An 8,607-nucleotide genomic window follows, 5' to 3' on the forward strand; every position below is an offset into this window, starting at 1 on the left:
CTTGTTAGATAAACTTTGTGGAGCGCATTTTTTCTCTAAATTGGATCTTCGTTCGGGTTACCACCAAATTAGAATGAAGGAAGGGGATGAACCTAAGACGGCCTTCAAGACACATCATGAGCTTTGGGAGTTCCGAGTTATGCCATTTGGACTCACCAACGCTCCGGCCACTTTCCAAGCCTTGATGCACAAATTTTGGGCCATATTTAAGGAAATTTGTGTTGGTTTTCTTCGACGACATCTTAGTCTATAGTGCCAACCTTCCCATGTCACTCTTCTACAGGTGGTTTTTTAACTATTGGCAAGTCACCAGTTGTTTGCAAGAAATCAAAGTGCACATTTGCTCAACCCAAAGTTGGGTTTTTGGGCCACATCATTTCGGGTCATGGGGTAAGTACTGATGAGGGCAAAATATCTGCCATGCTGAATTGGGCCCAACCAAAATCGATCAAGGAGTTGAGGGGATTCCTGGGCCTAACAGGTTACTACCGTAGGTTCATTCAAAATTTTGCTATTATTAGTAAACCCTTATCTGATCTACTTAAGAAAGGGAATTTCATATGGACCATAGAAGCCACAGAGGCTTTTGAAGAACTCAAGCAAGCCATGGTTAGAGCACCAGTTTTGGCACTACCAAACTTCTCCATCCCATTTGTGGTAGAAGTGGACGCTAGTGGCAAAGGAATTGGGGCAGTTTTGATGCAGAATGGGCGCCCAATTGCCTATCTCAGCCAAGCATTAAGTCAAAGACACCTTGGGTTGTCAACTTATGAGAAGGAATTGATAGCATTGCTACATGCTGAGGATAAATGGCGTCACTATTTGCAGCCAAATCACTTCATCATCAAGACGGATCATTTTAGTTTGAAATTCCTAAAGGATCAAAGAATCACTACTTCACTTCAACACAAGTGGGTAACAAAGCTACTTGGCCTTAGTTATGAAATTCATTTTCGAAAAGGTGTGGAAAACGTTGCGGCTGATGCCTTGTCCAGGCAAACTGAAGGGGCAGAGTGTTTGGGTATTACAGTAGCACAACTAAGATGGGTAGCTGAAGTACTCGAAAGCTATCAAAATAATACTGATGTTCAAGCACTCATTGCACAATTGAGCATTCAACCTACTTGAAATCTGGAAGTCACAGCCACCAAGGGAGGATTTGGATGGGGAGCAATTCCCAACTCAAGCACAAACTAGTTTTTGAGTTTCATACATCGTCTTGGGGAGGCCATTCAGGCGCAAATGCCACTTATCAAAGGATTAAAATTATATTCTATTGGCCTAAGTTGGTGCTAGATTTCAAAGAATTGGTCAGAAATTGTGAGATTTGTCAACGAAACAAGGATGAAAGTGTGCCTTACCCCGGCCTTTTGCAACCCCTACCCATCCCATCAAGAGCTTGGAAACACATTGCAATGGACTTCATCAGTGGTCTGCCCAAATCACAGGGCAAAGACTCAATCTTGGTGTTCATTGATCGATACTCTAGTATGCCCATTTCTTCGCCCTTACCCACCCCTATACTGCCCCTCAAATTGCCCAGTTGTTCCTCGATAACGTATGCAAATTACATGGTATTCCTTGGTCTATTGTGTCGGATAGAGATCATATTTTCATGAACAACTTTTGGCGGAAATTATTTAAAAGATTACAAGTGCAATTGAAGCCAAGTTCGGCTTATCACCCACAAATGGATGGTCAATTGGAGAGACTCAATAGATGCTTGGAAACCTATCTCCGTTGCATGACCGGCCACAAACCATCAGAGTGGAACAAATGGTTACCTCAAGCAGAATTTTGGTACAACTCCAATAGATTCAGACAAACCGAGCTTGGATGGAACTGAACAAGATTTGACGAACGAATACAAAGTTTTCAATCAGCCATAGGCATGACCCCTATTAAGCCCCTGTACGGCTATGATCCACCCCTTCCTAGTTTTGAGTTAATTTCCCAGAGCAAACTTAACTCAGTGGATCAAGCCTTGAAGGAAAGGCATATACTGAACCGCATACTGCAAGACAACCTATCGAAAGCTCAGAATCGTATGAAGGTTTATGCAGATTCCAAGAGAAGTGAGAGGACCTTTGAAGAGGGAGATTGGGTATTTTTGAAGTTACAACCTTACCGCCAATCCTCAGTAGCTGTGCGGAAGAATTTGAAGTTGTCAGCCAAATTTTATGGTCCCTATCAGATTGTGCACAAAATCGAAAAAGTTGCTTATGAGCTCAAACTTCCTCAGAACTCCAAAATTCACCCAATATTTCATGTGTCCCAGCTAAAGAAGAAGGTGGGTGACAAAACATTTGTAGCTCAAGATCCTCTATTTTGCACTGAGGAAGGTCAAATCCGCATGGAGCCACAATCTATTTTGGATAGAAGAATCGTCAAGAAAGGAAATCGTGCTGCCACCCAAGTCCTGGTACAGTGGACTAATTTGTCGCATGAAGAAGCTACCGGGGAAGATTACTCATTTTTGATATCTCAATTCCCCAATTTTGATCCATAAATGGCAGAGGACAGGAGGAGTGGGTTCTTAAGGGGGATGGAATGTAGAGAACGGGAAGGTAACTTGGGCTTAGGCTAGCTTGGGCCACCAAGTGAAGTCAGTACGGGCCATCATTAGTAAAGGAGTCAGCCCAATAGTTAGATACTGCATTAGATATGTTAGCTAATAGTATAGTAGTAGTCTCTAGAAGAATGACACGTGTCATCCATTGTATAGGTTAGTTAGATTATTCCTTTTCTGAGCAGATTAAATAGGGAATCACTGATTATGCAATTTTAATTTCTCTTTTGTTATTTTCTTTCCTTCATCACTGTTCTATTGAGCTCATCAGCTCAACCACTACATGAAAAAACGGATAAATTATCCGACCCGACCCATATTTAATGCGGATAAAAAATGGGTTAACCGGCGGATAGTATGGGTAACCATATTATCCATGACTTCTTGCCTATGATCACTTTTGGGAGAATTCTTTGTCTCCCTAACTTGAAGAACCCCCAATTTAGGCTTTACAAATGTAAAAGTTAGACCCATTGATTACCCATTGGTTATCCATTTTCTAAATGAATAATATGGTCCTTATCAATATTTGACCCGTTTTTAAAAAGTTCATCATCCAACCCATTTTTTTAGTGGATAATATGGGTGGTTAACTATTTTTTTTAACCGTTTTGCCGCCCCTTATGGGCTGCAATTAAAGCCGTAAATCTTTTGAAATGGTGTATTACTTTTTCTGTTTCTTTCTTCATGGAGGAAGTAAGGATATGAAAGGTTTGTATAGTAATTAAATACTAAGACGTTTAAGTTTTTTTCTTTTTACAATAGGAAACATGAAAGAGTAGAATAGTAATAATTGAGACATTTATTCCTACAATAAGTCTTATACAATAATGAATAGAAATGGGTGAAGAAGTAATCACTTAGACATTTATTCTTACAATAAGATAAATAAAATAACAAAAAGTAGGAAAAAAGCCAAAACTGATAAGAATATAGAGAAGATCAAAAGGGTGTAAAAGCTGTCAATATGAGCGGGTATTACGTTTTTTTTTCTCAATTAATTTTCTTAATTATTTGTATTAGAATGTGTATTTACATTTTTAAACAAAAATATTTTTATAGTAATGTTTGATTGAAGGGCATATGGCCACTTAATGTTTAATGGGTATATAGTAATGTTTGATTGAAGGGCATATATATATATATATATATATATATATATATATATATACACACGTCTCTCTGCACGTGCGTTGCAGGTGTATTCCATATTCTTTTTTTAATACAATATACATAATAAAATAGTAAACTCATACATATTAGAACAACATTTGATTTAGTTATAAAATTACAAATTTAATATAGTAGAACCTAGTACTCTCGCATAACCTTTAGAACCTTTATTAAAAAAAGAGTCAAAAGGCATATTCCTGACAAAGTCTATCTCCATTCTTCTAGCCATCACATTATCAATAAAATTTTATTATATCTTGCTTTTGAAGCTTGATACCTTCTATAGACGATGTCGAAAGAAGCATTCTTTGACCAACTTGATCTTCTATATATCCTTCGACCATAACGGTATCAGTTGCGCTGTGGAATAACTGATTTTTCAACGTTGATTGCTTTTTTCTAAAATATTCATCTCACTTTTTCTATTTTAATGTACATGTAACGCACAAAAGCTACAGCTTCATCATATACACCTATAAGTAATATTTATTTATACATCAATAAGAATCAAGTAAGATAAAAATGAAGGAAAAAGGTCCATATATCCCATGTACTATTTAAAATTATTTGATATGTTAATTTTTAATAAAACTTAGAGCTTAATGTCTTTCTCAAGTGACCATAGTTCTTTCTCACATTAGCCTTATTACAATAAGGAGCTCTCCTTTTACATTAATTCAACAAAGAAATATTTATAAGATATGAAAACAAATTAAAATAGAGCTTAGATAAAGATGAAAGGATAGAAGAAATTGATACATTTAGTAAAATGATGGACTTTAGTGTTACTTTGTCTCTCTACTTTCCTAGGATGATTCATATATAGTAAAAATGTATTACCTCAATTTGTAAAAAAGTATATTGTCTATATAAATATAATTACTCAAGGAATGCAACAAACTAAAAGCTTACAATAGGGACTCAGTAGGTAAATATTTGTGTTATTTTATCTTTTTTAAATATATATTGGATCTTGGATGCAAGAGCAAAAAACACTTAATAACAAAGTTATAAGTCATATGGCAACATCTTTCATCAAACATTCACATTCTAGAGCTATTTATGTTACGAAAGGTTTTAGTACACATCTTCTCGATACTTCATTAGAGTTGTCTTACCATCTTGTCCTTTGTTAGGTTAATAATTCTGGGATAAACTATCTCATGATTAAAAATAGTATGGGACTACTTGTACATGCCAGAGGGTAGAATAATAATCCCAGAATAAAGCAATAAAATTGACAATCCTAGAATTAATATAACATATCAAACAGTCAATAAGAAATAATACCAAGATAACTAATCCCAGTATGATTAATTTCAGCATAACTAATCCCAGCATAACTTGTCTTCAAACCAAACAACCCCAGAGTGTTTCAACTAAACTTACATGTGTAGTTTTTTCCTTTTATAAGGAGTTGTTTCACTCTTGAACTTTTTATTTTGGTAAAGTCATATTTCATAAATGTTTAGATATTCTTGACCTCTTCATGCAAAAAAATAAATATAGCATCTAAAATACAAAGTTATATTTGGTAAAAAAAAATTAATTATTAAAAGCAACAATATTACCAGTGGCGAGACTACGTAATCCCAATAACATGTTTGAATAGTATTTTTTTGTTTTTAAAAAAAAATATCATATTTGAATGCAATATTATATTTGTAAGGGAAAAATAGTAATTTTCAAATGCAAATTCTTTCAAAATAGATACTAAACTTTAAATGTTCGTTCCAAACCAACACCAAATTTGCAAATAATGGTAAATAGAAACCTTGTAATGATCAATCATTATAACTTGAGATAGAAAGTCAACTAAGTACAAAAATTGGTGAAGCCTTTTGGGTCAAATCTCATTGGTGGATGTAAGAAAGCATTGTTTTTATATTGTAACGGCTGTTGTAGCACAATCTAATCACTTATACAATTGAGTTCACATATAAATTCAATTATGATCACATCTTGAAAATGCACTTTAGATCTAAACAAATGGGGTTCATATTATACTGATGCCTAGTTAAACGGCTAAGTGTGACTAATATTAATCAAGCAACAGAATACCAAAAAACTATAGTTAATCACCAATTAAATTACAACTTTACCATTCAGTTAATAATGGTAGCATGATGGAGTGTATACAGACAATCAAATATTATATTCAGATTTGAATACCCAATGAAGATTAATTTCTTACAAAAGTATATCGACCATCATATCTTTATTTGATGTGTCTACAAATCTAGCAACAACTAATAGTCTTTTTAAAATAATCATACATTTAAAGATCAAAGGAGAAACACAAAGCAGGGCATGGTTCTAAAAAAAACAAACAAAAAAAAAATTACCAAGAGATTTATGTGGTTCTCAAACTTGGATAGTCACCATCATGAATAAAATAGAGAATCGAGTTGGACTGACTTCGGAACCAGAATAGAAAAATTGCAAACAATAGAGCAAAAGGATGGTAAAGAGAGAGAACTGAATAATTTATATATTATTATTATACTTACTAGTATGCGTACCCGTGCGATGCGCGGATCATTTAAAAGGAAAAAAATGATATAGTAAGTCTATATTGCAGACTAAATTTAGTAATCACATTGAAAATATTTAATCTAAAATATAAACATTTTGAATTTCATCGGATTGTATATGTGCCAGGGACCAGCAATTTTATGCACTCACGCAAAGGTGAAGGATAAAACTTGTCTCAAATTCAAAATAAAACCAATATAGATAATCAGAAAAAGAGCAGTCGTACATTTCCCTTTGGAGTGATTGAAATTTCTTTCATTCACAAAATAAGGACGATAAAAGCTTCTGGGTCAACTTATTCAAAATTCTTCCCATCGTTCGAAGCATAATCAGTCACTGCTTCTGCTCCTGCTGAAAAAATCTATATTCTCATTGAATTTTGTATAAAATGATGCATCTTGCACAAGTTGTCATACTTGTGCAGCTCCCAGCTGGCAATTACTGTCTTTTTGTTCAATGTTTCAGCTACTTTCCCTGCATATCCCATTCCAACTTTTCCTGTTTCCACCGTAACATCTTTAACTTTAGCATCTTTTTCCCCAACGTAGCTTGTTGCACTCTTGCTCTATTCTGGAATGCTCTATTTTGCAATTGAAGCTATCACATCAGGGGAAGAAGTTTTTTGTTTCATCGGTTGTAGTGATCTTCTCCTTAATCTCCCAGGTTTTTGGGGCAACAAAGAACGGAAGGGAAAAATATAATGTCTGCTCTGTCCAGAGGAAAAATAATTATTTGAATTTTGAAAGAAAATATAACTCTTATATAAAATTGATAACAAATCTGGTTGAAGAAATTGTGGTACCCTGTACCAGTATCATAATTGTTCTCGCACACAAGCCTGAATTCAGTTTTTATTGCTTGCTTCAGTTTATCAATCCATCTCGCACCAAATCACCACTAAGAATCTATGTCTTCCACTTCCCATTAAACATCTCATCATGAACTTATAATAAGCAAAAGTGATGAAGATTACACATTACTGTAGTTTTTATATGTCAATAAATTATTGAAAATGATCACCACTAAAAATCTATGTCTTCCACTTCCCATTAAACATCTCATCATGAGCTTATAATAAGCAAAAGTGATGAAGATTATAAATTACAGTAGTTTTATTAATGTAGGAAAAGAGGTGTTTGATAATAATTAGGCACTTAAAAGTTAAAATGTGATACTTTCAGAGCCTATTAAAAGCGTTATAATATTTTCGTGAGAACAATTTGAGTTCGCACAATTGCCAATTGCCAATCAATGGTCTAAATTAAATTGTACATTCATTGTAAAAGCTTAAACCTATTCAAAATTTGACAGACCATGACAGTTAAACTTATTTTACTTACCAGTCAACGCTACATTTACGAACAGTATATCTTTAATATGAGAATGATACTGGTATTTCCTCCGTTCCAAAGAAGCGGCCGATTAGCTAGCATTCGAGGGCCATGAGGTAGTCTACTTCTCATTGTGATAGAAAGAGATTTCTGCATAAAATATATGTAACTAAGAAATATCGCCTATTGATTAAACTATAAATTACCAATGTTCCTTTTAAGATATCTCATAAGTCGATTAGTACATAAATATATATGAAAAGCATGTTACTGAAATACCACGGCTCCACTATGTCCGGTGAAACCATATTAGAGATGTCAGAGTTCATAGTTTCCTATTTGCCATGTGATGTCATGCAAGCCATCATACGCTCTCGACTAAAAACAATGAGGAACTATGTGCAAATAGGAAACGTGTTTACCTGACAATGGTAAGTCAAGGGATTAAAATCAATATTTCGGGAATGGGGTAAGTATTCATTGACCCAATCATATGTGCTTAGATCAAAATTATGAAATGAATTTTGATAATTTAACACCAATGTTCCTCCTATTTGTGCTTAGCTCAAATTAGTGTTTGCCTCCCTTCCATTACACTTTATAGCAGTATCATCATACGTTCTGGCTAAAAATTAAGTCTTGTCAATTTTGAAAGAGCAAACGGCACAAAATAAAGGGACGGGGAGAGTTAAGTTATGCTTATTAGACCTTGTAGCTTCTATCTCTCTGTCAATCAATCCAAAATAGATATACATGTTTACCTTGCTCATTAGACCTTACATCTACCATGATTATTGTGAAATAAGTGGTTAGTCACTTCATTCTGAAAAACTGCACTATCTGAGCTCCCACGTTCACATTTGTGCTGCGTGACTCCCCCGTATTTCGAACTTCCTCTAGAGAACCCAGTGCTTTGATGTCAATGTGTGTGTGCAGAAACACTCCTTTTATGAAATTAGACATCTACTTATCAAGTAAAAGACAATAGTCAGCAAAAAT

The sequence above is a fragment of the Nicotiana attenuata genome, unplaced genomic scaffold (genome assembly GCF_001879085.1).
Source record: "Nicotiana attenuata strain UT unplaced genomic scaffold, NIATTr2, whole genome shotgun sequence".
Lineage (NCBI taxonomy): Eukaryota > Viridiplantae > Streptophyta > Magnoliopsida > Solanales > Solanaceae > Nicotiana > Nicotiana attenuata.